This window comes from Falco biarmicus, chromosome 4 (genome assembly GCF_023638135.1).
Source record: "Falco biarmicus isolate bFalBia1 chromosome 4, bFalBia1.pri, whole genome shotgun sequence".
NCBI lineage: Eukaryota > Metazoa > Chordata > Aves > Falconiformes > Falconidae > Falco > Falco biarmicus.
In genome coordinates this window covers 80,721,663-80,745,214 of record NC_079291.1, presented here as the reverse complement: position 1 = coordinate 80,745,214, position 23,552 = coordinate 80,721,663, and the positions used below count along the sequence as shown (strand labels likewise).

Below are 23,552 nucleotides of genomic sequence, written 5' to 3'. Positions count from 1 at the left end.
ACAGGAAATTCAGTTAAAACTGTTTAGTTTTATCATCACTAGACAAAATAAGCATGATAGGATATTCTAGCCTCTGGATTATGTAGATAACACACAGAATGTCATACACATTTTCATTCTTTTCACAGAGCAACAAACCCATGCTTGCAAGAAAATTAAAATTCAGAACTTAATTGGATTTTTATATTCTCTTTAAACAGGTAATATTGTTTTTCTTCTTTTTATTATTGTATCTGAACATTGGATTACATTTTGAGAAGTGTGCCACTGAAGGTGAGAGGCCCTCTGTGCTAAATGGTTCATTTAACACCATTAAAATCTACCTTTCTTCAACACGTTTGAGGATTTAGATTGTTGAATGCCAGTATTTCAGTATTATTATTAAACAAGAGAAAGGCAATGGGAATTTATTTTCTTGGGTGTATGCATGAATATACATATGTGTGTATATATCCACACAAGCACATGCATATGTATCTATATATTTGCATGCTTGTGCAGAAATAGTTATACACATTTATATGTATATCTATACATGCAAATGTAGAGAAAATGTCCCAATAAATTATCTCTGCGCACTCATATTTTTGCCATACTTTGACAAACCATTTGAGAAAAAAAAACCCAACCATATTTTTGAGTTTTTCTGAAAATCTGCTATGGGATGAAAACAAAGGAAATCATTCACTATTTCCCGCTTTTATGTTTTTCCACTTACCATGAGCTTCACCAGGATGGCATTGCATGATAGTGCATTTAAGACCTTACTTCTGATGTTGGTCAGTGAAGTCCCAGCAGCTTCCCTGCCACTGCAGTTTATGATGCACAGACCTCCCGCTGTGCAGGAATGGCATGCCCCAGCTAGGGGAAAGGGTCTTGTTTGGGCACAGTGAGAAATACCCCGCAGAAAACTTCACTAAGCTATTCCTACTTTCGTTGAAGAAGATACTGATATTGGGACTCTGGCAGGCAACAGCATTTGTAAGGGCAACCAGAGGGAAAGGTCACTTTGATGAGCCTCACGTTACGCTGCCACTACTAACTCCATGCCAGAGAGGAGCACCGCGGTGCCAGGCACCCTGCACTCTAAGACCTCCCAACCCATTTCTGTTCGGTGGCACTGGAAAGCAAGGTTTTGCTCCGCAAAAGTAATTTGCTGTCAGGAAAATATCTGAAATTATGAAAATGTTGACTGATGAGAAAAGCCTTTCTTGGCCAGCACTTCTTGCTGCTCCCAGTGAGCACTCGGCACAGTGGGAGGGCCAGGAGGCACGAGGCCATTCCTGTTGTGTCCCCAGGCAACACGATCATGCTTTATCCCAGGGTGACAAAGGTCTTCTTGCAGATATACATATTCCCATTCATCTAATGAACACTTCATGACCCTGAAGAATTCACTGAAGTGGAAGCTTGATTCAAAAACTCCTCGGTGCTAAACAAACACACTGGGACTAATCCCAGTTCTGCCTTTACTCCAGTTCCTTGTGGTCGGTGCGCGTCAAACAGCACACCCACAACTGAAAACCTCCACGCTGCAAATCTGTACGGGGTGAGGCATGAGCAGAAAGGCATCGCTAACTGAGGGCCTAATTATAAAGCTGCCATTACCTTTGGGAAATAATTGACCGCAAATGTCAGCTAATCAGCAGGGTAGGAGCATTCTTGCTGAAGTATGAAATTCTCTACATTATGTCTCTTCATTTCACATGGTATTGTTTTCAAGTGCGTGACTTAAAACTGATAAAGCCAGACATCTTCCTATATCTTTTGTGTTTTCCCTTCACCAGTGATGCCGGTTTCAACACCTGCCACAAGCTACATAAGCGTGTAAATTAAAAATGTACTTTGCCTCCTCTGTGTTGACCTTCCTCACAGATTATTATTTGCACTTACATCTCTTCCATCCGTTCAAAGCAGTAAATGCCTTGTACCATTTGAAGATTACACCGCATTTTATATTTTGTATTTATTATGGATTGCAACTTGAGTAAGGATTTGGAATAACTTTTCAAACATGAACCTTTTTCACACAAACCCACACCTAAGTAATAAAGAAGTAAGCAAGGAAGAGTCACCGTTCAGTGTCAATTATTCTTCAGGGTTCTGTCTGGTTAGATCTCTGTATTCCCTGGGAATTCAGAAGCAAGCATATGAGTCTGTCAAAAAGCCATTTTGGTGTTTTTTCTGCCCAACCTAGAGTATAAAATTATTAAATGAACGTATAATGGGAAAACCTGCTCCCACCAGGATATCAAGTACAGCTTTGTAGACATCAAAGGTTTGCCTAATTCAAATCACTTTGGCATAACTGTCAAAATTTGCTCTGCCATGCTTATTTATCTCAGCCGTGTGGCACTTTTCCCTTCTGATTAGCCCAGTGATGAACCTCGCCAGCCTCACTCACACGTGATTCACAGCACAGCACTGTGCGATGCAAGATACAACCACAAACTGATCTTTCCCAGCCTCCATGCCAGCCTCACTCTGCTGAAATGTCCAAAGGACACAGACATGAAATGGGCCCACAGAAACCATCAAAAAGAAAGCAATCTTTTATTTTTAAGGCTTTTTCTAAGGTTTGTTTTCTTTTACTCTCACATTTTTTTTTGTTTTTAACGAAAACATTTTCTGTTTTAGTACCAGTCAAAGCTCTCTTTAAAGCACAACCTCCTATGAAGTTAAAAAATAAAACGCAGTTAGTAAAAGAATTTTTCATTTCTATCTCCTATGTCTCCTGTGAGATGATATCCAAAGACACATTTCTACCAAGAATGTTTTTGGATGTATAGCTATTGTTTTCAGTAAATAAATAAACTGAAGAAAGCACTGGGTTTGGGTATAAAATTCTGACTTTTCTGTTAAACGTCAGCATTTCCCCCTTCCATAAGGAAACACACATGAAACAGAAGGATCTACTCTTTTCCTTTTGGTCCTCATCCTTCCAAAAAAACCCCAAACAACCAAGGCCTTTTCTTCTGGAAGAAACCCCTTTCTCTTTCTATCAGTCTAGTAAGACTATTGCCCCTTTCCAAATAGATAATAAATTTATACTTACAGGTTACCATATGCTTACTTTCAGTTCCTGCTTTGGAAAGTACCTGGTTAGATACTGCCCTGTAAATACCATCAACCTGATTTACAAACGCAATGGGAGCAAATGCACCTTAAAAGCATATGGACAGAGTAGGTGGAGGGCTGTCCAGCTGCGATCCCACCATGTATACTTTTCTAGCAGAGCAATTCAGGCACTGCAGCTGCAGCTCCCACCAGCTGTATTGGTACCGCAGCCATGTACCACAGGTTAGGAAGATGGAGAGGACATTGAGATCCCCATGGGACAGGTGCCAGCTGGAAATCGCCAGTGACTACAATGCTGATCCGTGTCATTATTAAAACCCTTAATACCAGTAACGGGAAGGAAATAAAAAGTTTGTTTAAACAGAAATTACAGGCAAACTTCTCTTGTATTTATAGCTTTCCCAATTTTCCTGGTTTTTTTTTTTTGTTTTGTTTTCTTTAATAAAGGCTTCCTGAGCATATCCAGTATCTGTTTCTTTAGCTGTGGGGTAAGCAGTTAAGATCAGCCCTTTTTATTCTATGCAAGTGATTGGACTGAGCTGCTGAGTGCTCAGCATCACCAAAACACATAATTCTATTCATGCCAGGGATACCCGTTAGCTTTTGTCTATCCAATTTAGCTAATTTTATTAATAAGACTAAGTAAAACTCAAATAATTTCTGAAAAGAAGAGACATTTCTCAGAAAACCTCTGTATGGCAGCAGTATTATTTCTATTTTCCAGCTGACAGGAATGGCTGGCAAGGGACGTACCCGAAGTCACACAGACATCTGCGGTTCTTACTGGTCCCTCCCTGCCCTGCAGTGTCGTGGCAGCTTCCACCCCCGGTGCACAGGGTAAATGTGGGCTCTGCAAGGAGCCAGTGGCGGTCAGCTTTGCTAGGGAGCTGTTACTGATCGCTAAATCTGACTCCTAAAAAGATTTATGGAGATGCAGAGTTGTGCAGAAGGCAGCTTGTCAACAGCACCAGCAGAAAGAGGAATTCACTGTGAGACAGCAGAGCTAAAACACTTTAAAATGTCAAGGCAGGGTGACAACCCACAGGCAGAGTTAGGACATTTCATGGAGAAAGCATCCCACACAAGTCATCCTGATGGGTAGACGGTGAACAAGCTCCTTGCTGGCACAGCCGAGGCATGGCAAGTGGGCTCCCAACTGATTTTATGCCAGAGGACAGTGGGGCAATATGGATGGTGATGCAGGCGTGGGTGGTGAGCAACCAGGGCCTTAACCCTTCTCAGAAACCTTGTGTTTCATAACTCTGGACTCTCTGTGTCTCTCACAGGAGGTCTCTTAATCCCTGGATGCAGCTGCTATGGAATAAACTCCTGGAAAGCTCAGATACATGCCTTTAAAAGAAATCATATTTCTGAAGTGTCATTGGCAATACCTGGCGGGGGGGGATGGGGGGGATCCCTCCTGGTGCTACCCTCTTCACTAAAAGGAAAATAGGTGGGAAAAATCCTTCCTTTCTCCCACGAGCTAAAATTAATTTCATGTCATTAAATTACACTTTTCCCATTAAAACAGATGTCAATGGAGTGGCCATATATCTAACCGTAGCTTCTCAAAGAGAGACAGTGGAGTAAGGCTGGTTTCAATTCACAGAGATCTTTTGCATACAGATGCATACAGACTTCATTCAGCTGTGTGACTTTATAGTTTCAAGGTTATTATGGCAAGAAGTTTATGGCCTTCATGTTACCCCTAAGACAAGTCCAGTTCAGGCAAACACAGCTAAATATTCTAGAGTTTCCCTAGTACATTTATCTTGCATCCTTCCTTTTCCCTCCCTCTGCACATCACCCAAACCAGAAAATACCATGTGACACATCTAACAATCTCAACACACTTGGTAAAAAACCCCAGACACCTCAGGAACATGCTGCAGGAGACATCAATGTTCCTAGCATTTATATAAATGTGGCCAGTTATATTAACAGGTCATTAAAATTTGCCACCTATCTGTTCCTGTTGCAGTGAGCTGTCAGAGGCATGATGGGCTGCATGTGACAGTACAGCCGCTGTGACTTTGTTCTTGCTTGCAGAGATCAGCATGACACCTCAAGCCTCAACTCACTTTAAAACTTTCTGCCTGGTGAATAGATTAATTTGTAGCAAGATCTAAGTGTCATGGATTTTCCATACTTTATCTCCAGTCTAAAATATAAGCTCAATATCTCTAATGCTTGAGACACAGGAAAAACGTGGAACGTGCCCTTTAAAGGGGTTGTTTCTATTTTTCTTGCCAATTGCCGTTTGTTATTTTGCTGCCTTGCCAACCCACACAGCATCTTACCAACATCCCTGGCAGCATGCTATAGGGAGATAATATTAATTAGAGTTATCAAGTCCATCTTGATTTTGACATGATGCTGCACACTGCTGTGCAGACTGTAGACAGTACAACATCCCTCCCTCCACCCTCCAGACATAGCACAGCTACAAATGCTCAGCTGAGATCAAGATTTAAAGGAAAAAGAGAAGGTCACCAGCCGCTTGCAGCAAATCTCCTGCTGATTTTGTGCCAAAACACTACTGCTTTTCCCCAGAATAAGTCCAGCTCTCTGGTAGATTTGCCAGCTCATACCTCTTTTCTTAAACTGGATCTCAATAAAGCAGTCACATATCCGCACCATTTAGAAACCAAGTTCATTTTCTATTGGACCAACTCTAAAAGTCTCATCAGGAAGCAGTGAACGAGCTGGAAATGAAGCTATAAAACACACTATATCCATGTATTAGAATACAGGAATTGTCAGGTAACAATAAATACACTCACGAGTGTTATAACAATAAATATATCCTAAAGGCGTAGAAAAATACTTTTTCTATTCTCTGGACTTCTGAGACACAGTCTTGCTTTGAAAATGCTGGTTTAAACTTCATTAAGAAGCAAGAGCCAAGAATCTCAACATCTCTTCTCTTTTTGAAAACCCCATCAAAAGTACAGCATGATTTTAAAGTACAAGATATTTAGATTTTTTCCAATAATTCTGCTATCTAGTTGTGCTCCTTTAATTAGCTATCAGCAGCCCTTAATTTATTTCTAGTGTTGTTGCCAGCTTTTTGCGTATCTCTTCTGACCTGTGAAAAATCACAAAAATAGACCTACAAAAATTAATCTTCCTGTTCCCTGTGCAGAGATATTAAAATGGTAATTGCATTCTTTATACCTCTAAAACCTGGTTCTACTTCTAGATACTTATCTGAAAGCCCAATGAAATTGTGCGACAGCTGTTGTTGATGCTACTTACACATTACTGGAAGTTATTGAGATTTGATAATAATCACGGCATTGCAAAAGCTTCACACAGTAAGGCCAAAGTTCATCAGTGCCTTTGATTTCTATGCTTAAAGGTGATCATCTAGACAAATAAACTCCATTTATTAATTCTTAGCATCATAATTACCTTTATTTATTATAGCCCAAGAATAAATCTTGTCATCTCAAAGGTATCATACTCAGCTTGCAACAGAGCAATTTCTTAAAACCCCAGAGCCTTAGATACAGCCTGCTGCCCCATGAGCAGGTAGCTGGTGTGGTCAGATCCCACTGCACTCCTTAATATAATGCACTGCCCCATGGAAACACCTTCTGCTTCCCACCTCCATCCCGTAAGTCCAAAAAACTGCTATGACTTTGTGGCAGTTGATTGCTGGATCCTGTAAAGATCAGACCCCCTTTGAAACACTTACTTCCAGGTTTAACTCTGCTACACACTCCACGAAAGCACGGACTCCAGAAAAGGATCTCATAATTTGGGGCGGTTTAACAGAAACAAGTGAAAGGTTACACACTGCTGTCTCATGCTCACTAAGCTTCTTTAGATGATGGTTTTGGGGGAATTGTCCACCATGGGAAGTTGTGGCAGGGCCTGTGCATTCCCCAAGGATGGAGCAGGAGGAAGGTGTCCCACTCGACCCACTGTCAGACCCACCACGCATGTGGTGGGCACCTTGGGATGAGCCCACCGAAAGGTGAGGGTGGCTGCTCCTAGGAATAAAGTGGGCAGGGACCAGTTGCCTCCTGGCTCACAGGAGTCCACCCGCAAGAGAGCTGTGAGAAGACAGCTGCTGCCCTTCAGGGGAGGCAGGCAGCGCTGGTTTCAGCCTCACAAGGCTTCTCAGAGGTACTCTGCCATGTGGGCTCTGACAAAACCAGTCTTCCTTTATCACCCGGACATACCACCTTCACACATCAAAGCCTCCTAAAATAGGAAGGCTGGTGGGGTATGATAGGGCTTTTTTCTTTTTCTTTTTTTTTTTTTTTTCAATCAAGTTATTCAAAGCCTTTATTTCCCATAGACCTAAAGCATAGAAAGGCTAAGCAAGAATTATCAACAGCTTAGCTCTGGACACCTTTCTTACTTGTGATCCAGACAGGTTCTTCAGGAAACACAAGTGGTCTGATTGTCCATTCAAAAAAAACCAAAACAAAAACTTGTGCTGAAATGGCGAAGGAAAGGTTCTGATTAAATAAAAAAAAAAAAAAAAGGGGGGGTGGGGGAGAATGGAGATCTTTTGGAAACTTCGTATGTTTTACTTCAGAAAAAGCGCTATCAAAGAGAGAAGGAAGTGAACAGGTTATGCTGCTAAAAACTCCTCTGCCATTTGGATTTAGTTCAGTGGTGGTTGGCAATTGCAAAATAAACCCCATTAAGAGAGTCTGATGAAGGAAAACTATTAACATCGAATATACAGTTTGCTCTGATGAATTTACCTACTTGATTTTTGCAGCAAATAATATAGTTTCACATTGTTTTTTGCCTTTCACTAGAAGTGTGAATTACAGTCCTATAAATTCACCCTTACTGTCAATTAAATTAAATAAACATTGTCTGAGTGCATTAGGAAGAGATACAAAACAATTCAATACAAGGTTTAGTTATTGAGGAGGCTTTTTAATGAACATAAATTGATGTAATTAAAATAAATCTGCTTTTCACATTTCTCAAGTAGATGCCCTGTAGCCATTCCTGTAGAACACTATAGCAGAATAAACACTGGTCCAAAGCTACTATCTTTCCTCAGATTAAATGGAAGCTTCCTTCTCTCTGGGATTTCAGAGACGAGTAAGGTTGGAGGATGCTGCCTACTTAAATGGTTGTTAAAGGAATGTAAAAGAGATGAAAATTCAGCTTTTTCTTAAATTCAGGTTTTCCCCCTAGAATCACCTTCTTTTTACAGAAGAAAATGAGTAAATAAAAATTCCTTTCAATGTTACTCTTTATAGGCTGTTGGTAACTAACTAGTAGCTTCTATGAATTCTGCTTTTAGAAGGTATTTTGCAAGATGTGATACAGTCATATGTTAGGACCACATTTAAAACCAACATGCAAGGTTAGAAAAGTATTTTCCTGTTATAAGGTCTCACTTCCTCTCTTTATTTGTGTCCCTAAAATAATAACAGTAGGTTTGCCAACATTTTTGAACTGCTTAAGGATAGAAGATATGAGTTATCTCTGGACCAGCAGATACCAGGTATGCTTATTAATTGCAGAATCTTTTAGGTTGGAAAAGACTTTTAAGATCATCAAGTCCAATCATCAAGCCAACACTCCCAAGCCCACCACTAAACCATGGCCCTAAGTGTCACATCTTCAGGTCTTTTAAATCCTCCAGGGACGGTGACTCCACCGCTTCCATGGGCAGCCCGCGCCAGTGCTTGACAGCCCTTTCAGTGAAGACATTTTTCCCAGTTTCCAACCTAAACCTCCCCTGGCGCAGCCCGAGGCCGTTTGCTCTTGCCTTGTCACTTGTTCCCTGGGCGCAGAGACCGACCCCCCCTGCCCGCAGCCCCCAGCTGGAGGGAGCGATCAGGTTCCCCCCGAGCCCCCTGCTCTCCAGGCTGACCCCCCCCAGCTCCCCCAGCCGCTCCCCACAGGGCTTGTGCCCCAGCCCCTGCCCCAGCCCCTGCCCGGCTCTGGACACGCTCCAGCCCCTCCACGTCCCCCTGGCAGTGAGGGGCCACAGCTGAGCCCAGGGTTCGAGGGGCGGCCGCACCAGTGCCCAGTGCAGGGGGACGGGCACTGCCCTGGCCCTGCTGGCCACGCTGGTTCGGGTACCAGCCAGGATGCTGCTGGCCACCTTGGCCACCCGGGCACACGGCCGGCTCCTGCCCAGCGGCTGTTGGCCAGCCCCCCCCCAGGCCCTTTTCTGCCAGGCAGCTTTCCAGCCCCTCTTCCCTAAGCATGTAATAAACCAGACAGAGCTGAGGAAAGCAGAGAGCTAAAGCAGCTCTGTCGGATTGTATTATATGATTTTAAACTGATTTAGATTAATAAAAAATAATCAAAAGTCTTTGGCATTTGAGTGCTGCACCTTGATGGTGATGATGCCTAATGTGGAGGTGTCTGCATGCCCAGAGCTTCTGCCTTAATCTGCTCTGAGCTTACCCAGCTAGGACACTGTCAGCGTATGGCTCCTACTGACCAAATAAATGTTATTGGTCACCTCTGACCACACAGCCCAGTTCTCAAGATTGCTGTGCAAAGAGCTTTTGGCTTCAGAGCACAGGTGAGGCATAAGAAAAAAAAAAAATCCCATATCTGACAGCACCACCATTCTTCCCCTCACTTCCACTTGGGCTTGTCTATGTTCTCTAGCTGGAGTCCCATTGCCTCTGTCAGATAAACTCTCTACATTGGCTTCCATTTCAGAAATTCTCCTTCACACGGCAAAATTATTCTGGCTGGAAAATTGAGAAAGGATATTTTCTGCATGCAACAGTGTCATTGACAATTAATGCCTCTGGCATCCCCTCTACAGAGAGAGGAATTTCACTCTGTGGAGAAATAAAGAGCTTAGGTCTCCAGGGCAGTCTGCCTTTAACGAACAATAAATGCATGCAACAGCATAGAAGGGAATATAAATCAGAACAGCAACTTGAAGGGTTCTTGTTAATAACACAATGTATGTTTATCTCCAAGAAGAAGGCCCAGCAGCTAGCAAGCACCACAAAATTCCCACACAGCATGGCATTGTCTATGGCTCTTAGACAGGTAAAACATGCTTGAATAGATGTCAGTGTTCTTAACGCTAGAGACCTGCATACGTGGAGAAAGGAAATCATAGCACACGATTTCTCCTGAGGCAGTAGAAAGTACTGTTCCTTATAATTGCAAGCATAAGATTTAAAAGCATTTCCATTGCCTTGATGAGTCGTGTTGCAAACTGGCAGCATACCAACCACTGGCTTAGGCTGTGTGGCACAATATGCAAAGTCCTTAAACCTTGGTGCACATGCTTCTCCGTCCTTAGAAGATCATGGCTTTGATAAAGGCATACAGCTGGGAAGCATGGGTGTTCATTTACAGAATGCTTTTAGGGTGAGGCAGTTCTGCTCTCTTCAGTGTATAAATCTTCCGATTTCTTTTGCCCGTCTCTTCTGATTTTTCAAGGTTATTATCTCAATGCTTTTTCCTTGGTACCAATTCCCCTGAACTTGAGTTCACAATGACTCACAGCAGGGAGGCACAGAGAGAGCTACCACCAGAAGCCTCCTCCCTAGAGAAGCTTCACAATGCTGCCTATTATTTAGCAACTTGAAACGCTGGCTTAATGGCACACATCTCTTAAACATCCCTTTCTTTCATTTGTTCACCCTAGGGACCCAAGCCATGGAGACATATCTCCGCTCTCTCTATTCCACCCTCCCCACTGGCAAGGTGCATGAAAGCAGGGGGGCTGCCAATCTTCAGACTGCAGCTGTGACTCCCAACACTGGTGTTCAGCAAACTGAAGTGGTGGGCTCCAAAGCTCTGTTCAGCCATGTATTCACCCACCCACCAGTGAAGGCCCTGAAAATGTCTAGAAAAACCCAGTACATCTTAGGGAGTATTAAACTGGGGGGAGTTTTCCTTGGTCATCACCATCATCCCTCTGTTCCCAAATCAGAGGTGGAATGCAGTGGAGAAGACACTATGATGTTTTGACCGTGCTGGGGTGTGGATTAAAAGCTTCTCTGCTGATGCAATAGTCAAAGACCTCCTGAGTAGAAGTAAACCCTTCTCAGCAGATCTCATTCATTGCAGTCTAAGAAGTCGGCCATCCCTCCTTCCACTCCCACACAGAATTTGTGCAGCAGAAGAGGACACCGGGGATATACAAATGTAAAGTTCTGGAAGAAAATAGACTCCTCCAGTCTCATTAGCAATGACAAAAGAACAGACCATTCTGCCTCTATGTGGGCTATAGCCCTGCAAGATTGAAGACAGAGTTTTGCAGGCTGACAACAGGATACAGGGCCATTACACAGCAAGCCCTCAGAATAACCTACCAGTCATTTAAATCTGGCTATGTTATCTGTTGTTCCTTCTGGATTTCTCTCTTCCAAAAACCACGGCAGGTGAAATCCAATATCATGCACTGACTCACAAATAGCTATTCATTTTCAAGAAATCTTTCACCTGAATCTTTTGTTAGACGCTTCTAAGGAAAACACAGGGTAATAGAAAGTGTAGGTGAAGTGACAAGTTGAACTGATTGCACGTAATAAACAAAGCGTCTGGGGCTTCAATATGCCATAGGTTTGTTTGGGAGAAGAGGATAACGGTGTGAGCCTAGCAGTGGCTCAGGATTACAGGCTCCTACTCAGTTCTATTAAATTCACCACGTGATGCTGAACGTGTCTTCTTGCCTCTCAAATTATTTTCCCCCTTGACACATTCACTTCTGTTATCCAACTGCAAGAGAAGGTCCTCAGAAGGCGGCCTGTCTTCTTCCATAGACTTCTCTGTCTGTGTCCTGGCTCTAGCACCATAATCCCTTGCTGGCATATCTAGTAATTGTTTTAACATGTAAACAATTATTATGAATAGTAGTTATATGAATATAAATAATTTTGGGTTTTGCAGTCTTGTGGCCCGTACAGCAATCTTTGCCCTTCAGACATAATGGCAACATTCAACCCCTGTGATGACTAGACACAGGGTGCTGGTTGATTGCTTACAGCAAAAATTGTTGTTTACAAGGTACTGTAGAGATGGCAGCACTGTACTATTAAAAACATATTAAATTAATTGAATGCAAACAACCAGCCACAATAACAAAAAAAAGGAGAAATACATCTTTTTCAGAACAGTATCTAGCTGCCTTTGACAGTTAAAGTTCCAAGACAAATCCTTCTCATGAAATGCAGCACACACGGAGAGATGGGTCAGGTTCTACTCTTCGCTTTCTCTGTAACCTTCATGGGATGCACCAAGTGGAAGTGTAGAAAATGGGGAGTTTTGCCCTCCTCCCCCCACCCACCTTAGCAATCTTAGTATAGCACAGATTAGAAACACTGGTTTCCATCCTGGATTTCTCCCCATAGGGATAAACGCCTGCAGAATATTAAGTGTCAGTTGCACATGCATCTTTCCAGAATGACAGAGGAAGATGAGTTGTGTGCAGGCTAGAACAGGCTTCCCATTCCCTTCCTTTCACCATGTCACACACCAACCACGTTCACGTGGGTTCACAAACACCACAAATCCAGGAGCTCTGAGACAATTGGGGAGTCAGGATGAGCTGAATGAACCCAGAAAGGGTGAAGCAGTTTGAAAAAACTCCAAGTCAAAACACCATAATATTGAAAATCCAATCCAAAAAAACAACTGCCCGGTAGAGGAGGTCAAGGTTTCACTGTGGAGCTTCCTTGTTCATGTCACGGAGAAGTACAAATTATCTTTTTTTTTTCAGTATGAGATCTGCCATTTTCATGTGATCACACAACAGTAGGAAATGGAACTTTATCCAAAACAGCAGAAATTCCAAGCCTAGCTACATCACAGAGTACAGTAACATGTGCCCTAGCACAGCAATACCAGCAATCTACTGGCAAAAGGCAGCTGGATTAGCCTTAAATCAAATTAACAGAGAGTAGAGAAAGAATATACTCCCTTCCCCAAGGTCACCATGTCAGAAAGGCTTCAAAGCATGCCCACAAGTTGCTAAACTGTGCCCTATCCTGGGCCAGCTGCAACAACCCTCATCCCCAGCTTTAAGCTCTTTTGGGCACTGATTCAGTATCCTACTGCTGTGCTAGAGGAGAAAGGTTCATTACTGCATTTCTTCCTTCCCTTATCGTGAAACTGTATTACAGCCTTGAGCTGGCCTGACTGTACTCATGTCTCTTCTGCCCAGCATAATCCCTCAGCTAATTGCTGTATGGGAGAGGCACCTCTTCCCCATGCATGAGGCAGTGCTTGGAACATGAATATTTCATAAATGAATACAGACTTTTCAAAAATTAACAACACATCTCTGCAACCCATGTTCAAGGATTGCTGTAAAATCAGGAAAAGCCATGCTTTCAGGGTCTTGCTTTCCACTCAGACAGATCCTGGCAGTATTTAGAACATGCAGCTACAGTCTTGTTATGGAGTATTAATACAACAGATCTCAAGGATATTTATTGACTGCTGCTGCTAAGAAACATTTTGAAATGGTTACTTCACTCCCATTAGATCCTATATTAAGGTAACATTTCCCAGGAATTTATTTGTATTTCAGAGAAGAACACACTGACCGTGTTCACACTTTCCAATATCTCTTCCAGACACAAGGGATTATTTACCCATGCTTGCATGCAAATATCTCATCTAATTCATTTTGTTCTTTTAAAATGCTGTTTAAATAAAGCTTTTCAGGGAAATAAAGCCTGTTTCAATTTATCTTAGTTGAAACTAGGACTATAAATCTCTTCAGTTTCCTTTATTGATCTTAGACAAAATTACAAATATAAATTACAGCTGCTGCAAATTAAATGTTCTAATGACTGTGTTTGAAAGCAAATGCAACAGCGTCAATAACGCATTAGATAAGACACAGCGAGAATAGCACAAAGCTACCATTCACTGCTGAAATCAAAAAGATTTCTGTGGAAACTCACAGCCAGGGGGTCCCTTCTCCTGCAATCAGATTTCTCTCATGTCACCGATTAATTTATAAAATCAGCTACACCAGATCTACAGGAAAGGACTTACAGATGGCTGCATGCCCTCACCAAGAAAACACAAGTTTTCAATGGGGTTGTTAGACACCATAGTTTCAGGGCCTAACAGCCACTAAAAGGGTGTTCTTTGAAGTCTTTCTTGTAAATACCCCATAAATGGCAAGCTTTGGCTCAAACTGCTTTGACTGTCTTTAGGAAACCAGAAAGTTTGTACACTGGGCCAAGGCAGGAATCCAGTACTGGCATGTGGTGCTGAATCACTGTATCTGAAGAAGCAATATATATTCCATACAGCCCGTGCTGAACTATATAAACATATATCCAGATCAACTATCCCACCAGTTTTCTTCATTCCTGATCTCACTAAAAACACTGGCCACAGGGTCATGCTCTACAAGGGCAAATATCAAGTGATGCTGCTTCAGGTACGATACATTTCTTATGAAGAAGCTTCCATTTCACAAAGCAGCATAATCATCAGTTTTCTACACCACTGGCACTCAGATCCTTAAACACAAAGGTATCTGTTTACCAGGTCATGAAATTGCAAGTATAATAGCAGTGACTTTGCTGCACTTGATAAAACTGTAAAACATTTCATTTTGCTGCCTACTGAGCTTTAAAAAAAACCCCTGACATTGGAGAGGAGACAACATTCTTGTTACCATCAAAGTATTTCAAAATACCTACTTTACTGCTTGTGATCTGTGGACATGCATTTTTCCTTCACTCCAGTTCTGCCACTCCTTTCTGGTACAGACAGCACTGCAAATATCCAGAAAAACTGTTTCTTTTATGCTTTCTTAAGTTTTATATGATCACAAAGCTCCTCTGAATATGTATATCTGTGTGTGGTCAAGGTATTAGCATTCCTACAAATTTTATGAAATAGGCACCTCAGTAACTAGACAAACAAGCTCTCCATTTACCCGGAGATAAATGCAGGACACAGGGACTAGGAATCCTGTTGTCTCTGTGGCTCACAGAACTACTTGCTTCTAAGCAGAATTCAATTGGTTGGATAGACACCATTGTCTCAGGGCCTAACAGCCACTAAAAGTGTTGCTGTTGGAAGTCTTGCTTGTAAATGCACCATAAACAGCAAGCTTTGGCTCAAGCTGTATTGACTGTCTTTGGAAAGCAGAAAGATGTTGCACACTGGACCAAGGCAAGAATCCAATACTGGCACATGGTGCTGAATCGAAGGGTAGAGCTGACAGATCATCCCAGCCTGTGTGTTGTTCTGTGGATGCTACTTCTGTGCTTACAGTGGGCAGCAGAGCTTGATTTTGTCTTTCCACATCATGTAACCTAACAAGCAAGAAAACAGCTGGAGCAGCAATCTTTTGTTCTACTCTTTGTCAGCCAAGCTGCTGTGGAAGAGTGACCTCCACAGATACCTGGTACCACTAGCATCTCCAGGTTTTTGGAGGAAGAAGTAGTATTTTTTTCCCTCAAAATAAAAGCATTCAGTGAAGTTCCCCAAATTCTTATGATAATTCAGGCACCATCTGCTGTTTCATACGGTGAAAGTATCAGGCATCCAGTTGTATCCTAAACCTCTCGTCAATAAGATTGTTAGACCTGCACCTCCAAGGTGCAAGCACAGGGGCTTCTCTGGGTGGCCATGGATGGCCTCTGACGTAGGGATAACATTTATGTAAACTAGCCTCTGGCATTCTCTTTTATCCTTCACTGTATATCAGTTTGTGTAATTTCATTCATGATTTACTTTGACCTTTAGCTGTGTTTGATATTTTCTGGTACCAAAACTTGACACTTAATAAAGGAAATTTCAAGAAAACATCAGCCAGCAAGCTAAATATCTGCAAAGGAAAGGCAGATTTCACATCAAACTGATAAAAATTATTGCCTTGCTGACAACCTAGAAAGATTCCCCCTACTTCACCCTCAGGTTGCTTAAAGCAGGATCTCCTTCTGCCTTAACGCCACAGTTATATACTGATTACTTCTTAAAATACCCAGGTCTTTTATTCAGCTTTTTGGGGTAATAGTGCTGAACATATCTGGCTTTGGGAAGATTTTTTCTCCTCTCCATTAACGATAGTTAGCCCAAGCTACTCTGCATGCATGCATTCATGCACATACAAATTTCAATGGGTATCTTCCATGAGAATATTCTGCAAAAATCATCTGCTGGATGCAAAAGTTCAGCTGAGAGAATTATCAACATCCAGTAGTAAATGCTATAATCTTAGTGTTAAATGGCAAAGAGGTAATTGTAAAGATCAAGTTAAATACCTTTCACAATGCCTGCAAGCTATAAGGCTTGAAATGTTTGCTCTTAGAATTGTAACTCAATAGCACAGGGTCTGGGTAATAGTGAGCCAGAGTGGAAAGAACTGATCCCTTACTGGGCCTGGCCCCTCTCCTGCGGTTATTTGCAGAAGCAAAAAGCACAGCCTTTGCATTTGAAACTCTCATTGAGCTTTGCAGGCCAAAGAATCGTGAAAATCTCTTTGATTATGTTTAAATATTTCAGAGAGGTGACCAGACTTTGGAAGTTTAATTACCTTAAGCCATGAGAGGGCACAGAATGAGGGCAACGACAAAGAGAATGAAAAGGAGAAAAAATGAACTTTTTCCAGGACAACGGGATGTTACTATTTATGAACCTACAAGAGAATTAGAGCTGAAATAATTAGACAGAAAAAGAGATTTTAATTAATGATGGTAATTCTTACAAAAGGAACCAGATTGCTAGCCCTGGAAACTGCCAGTTCTTTTTATACACAACGTACATACAATCACAATGAGACTATTGCAGAGCTCCCTAGCACGGGACATTATCCTGAGCTGAGAAGTCCAGTGTCTGCTTGGCCATGCTTCCTGGCTTTTGCTGCAGCTGAGCTTTGCAGCATGAACAATTGTTCACTAAATTCCTTGGTACAAGCAGATCCTTTCACACGGGCCGCTTGATCTTTAATGACCTGAGTCAGCTTACAGTCACGACTGATAATCACAAAACCTACTGAAATAAATGTAGAGTCCCACAGGTTCAAATGACCACTGCATCAGGGTCCCAAACCCGGGAAATCTCTGCAAATGGATTACCAGTTCCCCTAAATACCAAAGTAGCCCTTAAATTAAAAAAAAAATTAGAGAGAGAGACCTTTCAGATCATGCTATTTTGCTTAACTTCCTATCATTCCATTTAGAAACAGTTACTTTATCCCAGTCCTTATGAGTGCCATAGCTGTGGGGGCCATGAGGCATGAGGTTTTATGAACAGAAGCAGCTGCAGAATTTGTTCCCAAGTTGGAAGGCAAGGGGGAAAGATTGGTTTTTTAGTTGTTAATAAAATTCCGGAGTAATGAAACGTTAGCAGAAGCCTTTCACCATCTCTCTTTACATCCTGTTCTCCATGCCTTTGCAGCTGGATGGAGAATTCCACCTCCCAGAAGTGCTGAGCAGACTAGCAGATCTGGGGTACAAGCCCTCTGGTAGAAGAAAAGCTATCCTAGCTGGTCCCTGAAAATTTAATTTCTAATCCCTGATGGCTAACCAATGCAGCCGGCTTAAACTCAGTCTGAAAAGTAACACCTTGCTGCAGCTCTCATAACATCCTATGGCAAGGAAAGCAATGATCTTCACTACTTGAGCCCAATATGAAATAGATTAAGTCACATGTATCAACTTCACTTTAACATGAGTATTTCTATTACCTGGGTCAGAGAGTCTGTGCAGTCACTCTCCAAAACCTGCTGTTATTAATTCAGCAATTATAGCTTTACAGTGGCAGGGAATCCTTGGTATTTGAGCTGGCACTGAAAAGCTGTAATTCTGAATGGGACATGACATGAATTACTGGATTGCTGTAATTTTTTAGCTTTTCATGCATTTTCACTGCCTATATTAAAAATATAGCAAGTAATTCACTTTTAATTATGCAAATTCAAAGATAGTAAGACAAGAGATGGATGAGTTTTTAAATGTCTGCTCTGCCTGGCCACCTGGGGTTAGCATAGAAAATCCACCAGCTAATCAGGTAACCTGGCCCACCATGCTCCTCTTGCCCGGGTGTACACAAAATTACCTCTTTTTAGTATTCAGCACCACTACAAAAGCAGAGTACAGGAAAGAAATTGCCACGCAGAGGGACAGCTGGGAGAAGGCAAACCTTCTTAACATGCCTTCCCCACTGCTGTAGGTGTTCAAGGACAGCAGATACATAGCTGTCCTCATATCTGACATCAATAGAAGACCTCAGAGGCCTTCAGTTATCTATATGCTTTCCAATTTGGCAATTATCTTCCCGACATTAGGGCTGTTTTACTGGAACACCATCCTCAGCCACTGTTTCTCAAGTAGAAGAAAAAATTTGCCCAACAGAGATATCACAAATAACTTTTAACTAGAATCTTCAGATCAGGACTATAGCATGCAGCTGCCTCCATCTTCTGCACCTCTGCCGTCGGCTTCTTCACTGTTCCTTAGCAAAGTCTACGACTGCAACTAGCTTTTACATGCATGTGCCGTACACAAGCCTGTGAGTTTATTGTAAAAGAGGAATGTTACACTGCTCTCAAAGACATTGTTGTTAAATTGTAAGATAGCAAGTGCAAGTAACGATGGCTTGTTAAAAGCCTAGTGGCTGTATCTAATAGCTGCAGTACGGTAATTAGAGGCAAGAGATTGCTGAACATGTGTAAAAAAGAAAAAAAAAAATGGGAGTAGCAGTAATGCAAAAGCCTCTCCAAGCCTAGAGCAATTGTTATTTTGCCCTCCTACTGATGCGCTACTTATCAAGGATACAGTGGTTAGAAACTAGCTTTCTTTAATGAATGTGAAGTTTAGGTATTTTCTTCCCAGGAATCCCAAGGCTTCACACTCAGTACATCCACAGTTTAGGACACAGAGGTAAAATTACTCAAACACCTTATTGCCTTGCCCTGAAAAGATACATCTGCCTCCTTTCCCTGGATGCCTGGGATAACTTTCAAGTAAGCAAATTAGCAATGCAAATCTCCAGCAACCTACTGAAAAGGGTGCCAAAGAAGGTGCTCACAAGGCACTGCTGTGCTGTTCTTCACATTAATATTTTCAAAGCAGGTGGAAACTTTTCATTTTCTGTAATCTTTTCATCCTCCTTTCCCCACCCAGAGATGTCTCACTCCTAGTTTCAGTCTTGCTTCTCTAAAGGTGATTTCTTGCATCTTCCTCAGCAACTATTCTGTGTGCTGGAGTCTTTCGGTGCTTTCCTGAGTGCCTACTGCATACAGTTTCAAAAGAAGAAATCTGCCTGAAGAAGAGTGGGTGTTTTGAGTGGTGGTTTTTTTCTGTCATGGCATTGCTATTACAAGTCTCACTCAGATATGGTATCTGCCCTGAAACCCTGGAATTCAGCCTTATTCCCAAGCTTTTTGAAACTCATAGCTCCATTTTGGCATACCTGCTGATCACAGCCTTTACAAATCTAGCCAGAATTGAGCATTACCTTCACCTGACAACTTCTGTAGAAACCTTAGTCATGCATTAGTCATTTGCTGTCTCAACCACTACTACTTCTTTTAAAATTGTGTTAAATTCCTGCTCTTCACCAAGCAAAGAACAGAATTAGCTGACTTACCTTTTTATCTGCTGTAATTTTATGAAGATGTGTCCCGTTGGGCAGGGGAAAGGCACCATTTCAGTCACTTAACAACATGTATCACCACCTTGTTCCCTAATTCTAATTGTGAGCTGTTGAGTGATTTCTTTCTCAGTCTCATCCTGGAACACTTCTGGCTAGATCTGACAAAGCATCTGAACACACTGTTTCTCTATGAACTCACCACCGAAGAAGTCTAAGACCATGGAGCTAAAGAACTGAGATACTGTCTTCTTACTACAGTAGGAAAAGTAGCTCTTGCTCATTGTGAGCAGATGAGCTTGAACTTTTCTACTTCCCAGTGTTGCTAAAGGAAAAGCTGCTTCATATTTGTAATCAGAAGTAAAGGAAGAGCACAAAACAGATGTTGACAGTGTGATTAAGGATTTATTTTAAACTACAGAATAAAGCACTGTTAATATCTTGGCTTGAGGGAGATTAAAGACTTCTGTGGATTCTTCCATTCTCACCTGCTATCACCATTATGTAGCAATGGTTCTTATAACTCTCTTCAAATTAATTCTGCAATACACGTCTGCTGCCGGTTCTACCAACCAAAGCCTATATAAGGTTCAGGTTGTAATGAGAATCAGTTTAACCCCATTTACTTTCTAATGTCAGCGGTATCATAGAGATCGCTTATAACCTTGCATGCTAAGTAAAGCAGTTAATTGTGCTGCTGTACCAGGTTTAGACATAAAAGGCAGAATTAAAAACAGGTTTTAAAAAAAGGCTTAGAATAGGAGTTCTGAATGCAGAAAAAGGGCTAGTGTGAGTTATTATCAGCTTGTAAATAGAAATCAAGGTTAATATTTGGTTAAAAGATAAAATTAAGAAAGTTTTGTATTGATCTCAATGACTTACACATATGCGAGCAGTAGAAAATATTCATTTTGATGAAAACAAGTGACAGAGCAGCAAGGTTGTCCTTTTGTTAAAAGTATGGTTCTCCTAAGCAAATGTGGCTACCAGACTAGAAACATCCATTTCTGAGGTCGCCCCAGAGGAATTCTCGTATAGTTAGTAGAGACCAAACAGACACTTCAAGATGCATTTCATCTCGTACAGCTCAGGTCCCTGGGGAGCCTGGCTCTAGCACGGATATCTACACCCAAGCATCCAGGTGGGTGATACGGGATGGCCTCACACTGCCGGGGCACTGCTTAGTAGAAGTATTGGAGGAACTTATGGGCACAATAAGGCATATAGCTTATTTTCTTTTTTTTTTTTTTTTCTTTTTTCCCCAGAGGGCTGCAGGGGAACAGGCATACAGCTCCTCTTGTTTTCAATGAATGAAAGTGGCCTATCTTTCATTTATAAAAATAAAGCAAACCCCAAAACATTGTGAGCCTATTTGAATCTTTAGGCACCTGAATACCTTTTTAAATACCTTTATTCTTAATGGTCTTAATACGTGCTTAGAGCAAGCAGGAGTGTAGGTTGGCAGGGCAAGATTAAAGACTTTCAACTCATAATTAATTTCCCAGGCTGTTCCTAGGGCACAGCAATTATGCACTTTCCCTTACTCAGGACAGACTGTGAAATGACTGTACTGTCCTTAAAGACTAAATCAAAGTAAGCAAAAAGGCGAATAATGCTGCCATTTAAAAAAAAACTACTGCCAACTACTGAACATAAAATGAAAGGTATCCATAGGTACATAAATATTTTTTTTTTAATAGTTTTAGTGATCCAAGGCACTGTTTAAACAGCAATGCTATTATAGATTTACTTAGCTGATTTCTTTCTGAGTACACCAGAACCCTGATCCTTCAAACAATGAATGCTACAGAAAGCAGCATTAGGGAAGTTACTGTGAAACCAAAGTATATTTGTGCAGCAATAAAAAAGAAAGAATTGGGACAATAATGAGCAACCAAATAGTAACACAGTTAAGGGTGCTGCTTTGCAGGAGACAAGTGACTATTCTGAACTCTGAAGTGCCAATGTAATGAATCACAAGAGCCCACTAAAATGAGAGCAAACACATAAATTCTTCTTATTTCAGTATGTACAAATACCAAAACAATTTTGGGTTGTTAACCTCCACAGCTTGAGGACAATGTGTTCATCGTTATTGTATAGCACTTCCCTCTCAGAAATTCTCTGTATATTGGTTTTGATGTTTTACTTGTAGCATAATGTATGCCTGAAAGGAGGCTCAGTATCAGGCAACACCAAGCAGCTGATAAAAAGTGGACAATTAAAAAAAAAAAAATCAACCAGGAAAGAAAGCAAACTGATAATGTACATTATTTCTGACAATGGAGACTGTGAAGAGATACTAAAAAGATTTGGATTTTTGCTTTTACATGGATTTCATAGATAAACTTACAACTATCCAGCTCTTTAGGAAAAGAGTATCTCCCTCACCTGCACTGCTATTTCATCTCTGTGTGCCCTACCTCCATAGCTACAGCTGAAGTGCACCTATTCCCACCGTCTCTGCTCTGTGTACAGTCCCAACATGGACCACAACCAAGTCTTCTGCCAAAGATGTCTAAATGCCATCAACTGAACTAGAGTAGAAACTCATTCAAAGAGCAGTGAGCAGATGGCAATTGTTTGTTTTGCAAGGCTGGCCAGGCACATGTCACTCTTGGTAACCAAAGTGAACATTACACTACCCTCTCTCTCCTGAGCTAGCCAAGTCATCCTTTACTCAGGATTTGAGAAATACCTCAGCTAATGCAGATTTTGTCTTCCTATACATCACTGAAGGATGACTTCCCAATAGCAAAGACAGTCTGCAAGCATCTGCCGGCTATCACCCCTGCAGAGAAGGCCACAGTCATGAAGGAAGGCAAGTAAGGTATTTCAGTGCTATCCCTGTAGATGATGTGCACTATAAATAAGTCATGTGCTATAAAATCACTATCTAATTGCAGCTCTGATTTGTACACACATTGCTGCCATGTTTTATACATACATATATAGATATATAGATATATATGTGTAGCCTCACCACTGTAATCCTGAACCTCATTTGTATGGAGCTCACCCCTTGGCACTCACAGGGAACAACATACTGCACCAGTTAAGGTCAAAGATCAGCCTGGGGACAGAGAGCTATACAAATGGCACAAACTTTCCTCCTCCTAGGAAATGCTTTCTCAGTTTACTGAAAGTTTGAATAAAAACCAGATACGTTATAATCTGTGTATGGAAATGTAAGCAGCAAAAAATATCTTTCTTTCTAGACCTGTTAATTACCCATGGAGCACCAGGGAACAAACAAACCAAAAGCTTAGAATTCTTCAAAAGGCAATTGAGTCTTTTAAGAAATACCGTAAAACATAAACAGCCACTTCTTTAGTTGGAGGAGGGGAAAATACCATAAAGCTTAAGAAGCATTTTGTTCAGGAAATCACATCTTTCCCCATTTTCCAGCTGACACATTGCATTGCAAGTCTGTCACAGCACATTACCTTGGTGATGTGATGTAATGCAACATTGCTGATGCAACCCAATCTGATGTGTCTAATGTGATACATCAGATACAATATTTGGGTAGATTTTTTTCTGAAAACAACATCCATAGAAGAGATTCTTTCCCCACCTTTGCCAATTAAAAAAGCCTTTCCAAAGAAATGCATCACCTGGAGATAATTGCTTTTTCACAGGTAATTAGCAAATACAATTAGTTGTGGGAAAGGTTTGCTTTTCAGCAACTCACAGAAAAAAATGGAAAACAGATGATCACAGCTGACATACAACCGCTTTCCACAGTTGGCTTTAAAGAGAGAGTAGTTACAGAAGTTTGCCTAGGACCAGGATAACTCACCTGAGTAAATGTCATTTACAGGGGTGGACTGTGCCACCATCAGGCTGATGGGTTTTTTCCCCCATTGACAAGTGAGAATTCAGGGTTTGGACTCTGTGGTTACTGTATTTCATTTAAGGCCATGAAGTACAGTTAT

The 23,552-nt window shown here is 41.5% G+C and overlaps 1 long non-coding RNA gene across 1 annotated transcript in view; it reads right to left on the bottom strand.

Annotated features, from left to right (window-relative positions):
* Positions 1 to 23,552, bottom strand: part of LOC130149313 (uncharacterized) — a 103,805-nt gene that overhangs the window by 1,891 nt on the left and 78,362 nt on the right. The gene's annotated exons all lie outside the window — the stretch shown is intronic.